Genomic DNA, 5,000 nt, shown 5'->3' on the forward strand with positions numbered 1-5,000 from the left:
ACTAACTCAAACACACACGCACACACATACACACACTAACATACGCACACACACGCACACACACACACACATACTAACACACACACACACACACACACTAACACACACACGCGCGCGCGCGTGTACACACGCTGATTTCAGAGGGCAGCGTGGGTATGTTTGGCATCCGGACCGGTGTGGAGCCTGGCACGCGAGGGGAAATGCAGGGGAGCGGGGGGGGGGGGGAGAAGAAGGAGAGCGGGAGGAGGAAGAGGGGAGAAGAAGCGGAGAGGGAGGGGAGAAGATGGAATGAGGGTGGTTGAGGGGAAGAGAAAGGGAACACGGAGCAAGGAAGAAGGGGAAAAGAGGGGAGAGGAAGCGGGGAATGATAGAAAGGACCATGGTGCGAGGAAAAAGAGAATAAGAGGATATGAGAAAAGGGAGGAAGGGAGATGGAAGAGAGCAAGGGATAAGGAAGGAGGGTGGAAAGAGGGGATGACAAAAGGGAGGAGGGAGGGGTAAGGGGTGAGGAAGGAGGGGAAAAGAGGAGAAGAGAAAAGAAAAGGAAAATGGAGGAAGGGAAAGAGGGAATGGGGGGAAATAGGAGAGATAAAAAGAGGGAAAAAGAGAAGGAAAGAGAGAAGAGAGAGGGAAAAAGCGGATAGATAGCGAAGACAAACGGTAAGAAGTGAAGAGAAAAAAAAATCGAAGTCAAAGATAAAAAAGGAATTGAAGTAGGAAGAAAGAGAAGAAAAAATCAAACAAGTAGATGATAGAGAAGAGAGCGGTAAATAGGAAGAGGAGGAGAGGGGAAGAGAAGAAGATTGACGAGGTGAGGGAGGGGGAGCGAGCGAAAAGAAAGACCTAAGAAAGGGGAAAAATGAGGCATTTCCGCTTCATTCACAAACAAACATGAAGTGAATGTAGTAGATTCGCCTCATTCATAAAAAAAACTCGAGTAACTCAAAAATACATTCAAAATTAGATGCAAAGACAAATGAATAAGTAAATAAACAAACAAAAATAAACAAATAGACAAACATACATATACACACAAACAAACAATAACAAACAACAAACGAACCCAGGTCAACAAACCAGACAAACAAACAAACACAACTAAATAAAAAAAACATAAAAAAAATAACCGAATACAGAAGAAAACAGGCAGGAGCAGCGTCGAGGGGGGACTGCGCTGGGCTATTCTCGGAGCCCGAATTCCGGGGAGCGAGCCAGGCCGGGAAGTTAAATGTCGGGGGAGGAATCTGCGCTGGGGCGGAGGCGGCGGAAGTGTGGCTGGCGTGGGATAGGTAGAGCGAGGGGTGTGTGTATGGTTATATATATGTATATATAGGTATATATATATGTATATATACATATATATATATATATATATACATATATATTATATATATATATATATATATATATACATATATATATATATATATATATATATATATATATATATATATATGTATATATGTGTGTGTGTGTGTGTGTGTGTGTGTGTGTGTGTGTGTGTGTGTGTGTGTGTGTATACACACACACACACACACACACACACACACACACACACACACACACACACACACACATATATATATATATATATATATATATATATATATGTATACATATATACATACTCGTATGTGTGTATCTATATATAGTTGGTATGTGTATGTGCAATTAGAACACGAGAAGATACACGAGACCCGCTGACAGAACCACGAGGTCACAAAATCAGCGCCTGACATCAAGTGAAACGAAACCCGAAGTAGTCCACGTGTCAGTGTAGCAACATAACAATTGCCAGGATGCCACATGGCACTAATTGTCATTGGCACAATAGATTGGAACGACAATAGCATCGATATAATAAGGATAATGACGCCAATAGCAATTGCGATCATCTGTTACCTTATTATTAATGTCAGCTCGGGACTGACAACTGAAACGCTCCGGCGAAAGCGAGAGGTAACCGGACCTGAAAGGAAAATATTGCGCTCTGTCATGTCAAATGGTCTGTCAAATTGAGAAATCACTGCAAAATATGTCAAATGGTCTGTCAAATTGAGAAATCACTGCAAAATATTTATTGGGAAGGTTTTGCGCTTTTTAAGAACAAGAAAACAAAAATGGATGGAAAAAACAGATTCATCGTTACAGATATTCGTGTGTGGTTTTACATTATCTGTGGCACTGTAAGACACGTCAGTCTACTTATCAGTCTATCAACTTGTCTATTTATATTAGTCTATCTATCCCTTTATCTCTCTGTCTACAAATCTATGTATGCATCTGTCTATTTATTCATCTATCTATCCAAACACTCGCACCTCAATTACTTATCTATCTCTCCATCATCATTATCATCATTATCATTATCATCATTATCATCATTATCATTATCCTCCTCCTCCTCATTATCATTATCATCCTCCTCATCATTTTTATTATCATCATTATCATCATCATCATCATCATCCTCATTATCATTATCCTCCTCCTCCTCATTATTATCATCATCATTATTATCATCATTACCATTATCATATATATTAACTGTAGCTGACATTGCTTTAGATATTCCAACACGTTATCCCATTCGCTAAGACAGGTTCACTCGACCACACCTAACCGTCCCCTCTGCACCGAGCTTAAGTAACACTGCCGTTTGTTGTTGCTGTACTGAAAGCCCCGAGTACTCTGTACCTCTTTGTTCCTTCGTTCTGTGTTTTATGGTTCCCAGTTGTTTATTTGTATATGTGTTTATTTATTTATTTATTTACTTATTATTATTGTTATTATTATTGTTATTATTATTATTTTTTATTTGTATTATTATTATTATTATCATTATTATTATCATTATCATTATTGCAGAGAATTTAAGGAGAAGGAAAAGAAGGAGGAGGAGAAAGAGAAGAAAGGAATAAAGGAAGGATAGAGAAGATAAGGAAACAGAAATGGGAGAAGGAGGAAGGGAAGAAGGAAATTAAAATAAGATATAGAAGACAAAGAATAAAAGAAGGAGAGAGAGAGGAAGCGAAGAAAGAGAAGGAGATGCAAAGAACATGAGAGAGGAAAAAGAAAAGGAGAAAGTAAAGAAAAAAATATAAGCAAATGCAAATAAGATAAGGAAAAGAAAGAGGAAATGAAAAAGCAGAAGGAGAGAGAAGTGAATGCAAAGAAGATTAAAAATAAGGGAAATGAAAATGAAAATGAAAAGGAGGAAGAGAAAAATCGCAAATGGAAGGAAGATAAGGAAATAAAAAAGGAGAAGAAAAAAGAAGAAACAATTTTAAGGAAGGTAATAAAAAGAAATGTGAAAAAAGAAAAAAGTAAAGGAAAGAATAGCAAAGAAGCTAAAGAAAAGAGGAGGAAGAAAGAAGAAAGAAAAGAATAACAAAGATGAAGAAAAAGGGTGTGGCGAAGGAGATGTAAAAGAGAAAAAAGAAGAGAGAAAGAAGATGAAGAAAAAGAAAAAGAAGAAGAAGAAAGAAGAAATAGAAGAAGATGAAGATAAAAGAAGAAGAAGAAAGAAAGAAGAAAAAGAAGAAGAAGAAGAAAGAAGAAGAAGGAGAAGAAAAAAAAGAAGATGAAGAAGAAGAAGAAAGAAGAAGATGAAGATAGAAGAAGAAGAAAGAAAGAAGAAGAAGAAGAAGAAGAAGAAGAAGAAGAAGAAGAAGAAGAAGAAGAAGAAGAAGAAGAAGAAGAAGAAGAAGGAGAAGAAGGAGAAGAAGAAGAAAAAGAAGAAGAAATAAAAGAAGAAGAACAAGAAGAAGAACAAGAAGAAAAAAGAAGATGAAGAAAAAGAGGAAAACGAAGAAGAAGAAACAAAAAGAAAGAAAGAAAGAAAGAAGAAAGAAAAACATCCTCATCTCAATCAGACATGACCCTAATCACGTCATCACAACCGGGGGACAGGACGCCAAGACGCTCAGTTCCTCAGACCGTCTTGGTGGCATCTTGAGGAAAGGTAAAATATTAGCTGTGGTCAGGAGACGGTAGCCTGGCTCCTCCTCCTAGGTTAGCGAACAGCGGGGAGCCACAGGGAACCGCCCTTCCCGCCCACCCGCCCTCCCGCCCACCCCGCCTCTCTCTTTCTCTCTCTTTCTCGCTCTGTCTCTTCTTTCTTTCTTTCTCTCTCTCTCTCTATTTCTTTCTTTCTCTCTCTCTCTCTCTCTCTCTCTCTCTCTCTCTCTCTCTCTCTCTCTCTCTCTCTCTCTCTCTCTCTCTCTCTCTCTCTCTCTCTCTCCGGCGGGCGCTGTCTGGGGGTGAGGATGGGGGGTTGGGGGTGGGGATCTTGGTGTCAGGGTGGAAGGGAGCGGTGGATAGGTTTTTTTTGGGGGTGGGGGAGGGGGGTTATCGGAGGGGGGAGGGGTGTCTTTTTGTTTTTTTTAGATTATCGTTTTTTTCTGTTTGTTAATTTTGTATTTTTTGTTATTTGTTTGTTTCTTATTCTCTGCTTTTGTTTGTTATATCTTTTCATTGTTTTTGTTTGTTCTTTTTTAGATAACCGTTTTTATTTGTTTGTTTTTATTATCGTTTTTGTTTGTTTGATCTTTGTTTTTATTTGGTTATTGCTTTATTTTGTTTGTGCTTCTTTTTATTGTTTATTTGTTTATCTGTTGTTCTAGATTCTTTTATTTTCGTTTTTCTATTTGTTCTTCACTTCTTTTTGTGCTGTTTTATGTGTCTCTTTCTGTTTGTTATCTGTTCTTGTTGATTCCTATTATTTGTTTTTTTTCTGTTTGTTCTTTGCTTTTTTAAGTTACTATTTTTTATTTTGTTTTCCTTACGTGTCTTTGTTTATTTGCTTATCTGTCTATTTTTATCTTCGTGAAGCATCTTTGTGTTTTTTTTTCGTCTTTAAGCACATTTATTTAATTGCCATTTGTAATTCGAGATTCTTTGATTTATATGCAAATATTTATCAATTTACACATTTATCTTATTTTTGTTTTGTCCCTTATTTCTTTTATTGTAGATTATCTTATTCATATTTGTGTGGA

Source organism: Penaeus vannamei, chromosome 15, assembly GCF_042767895.1.
Source record: "Penaeus vannamei isolate JL-2024 chromosome 15, ASM4276789v1, whole genome shotgun sequence".
NCBI classification, from domain to species: domain Eukaryota; kingdom Metazoa; phylum Arthropoda; class Malacostraca; order Decapoda; family Penaeidae; genus Penaeus; species Penaeus vannamei.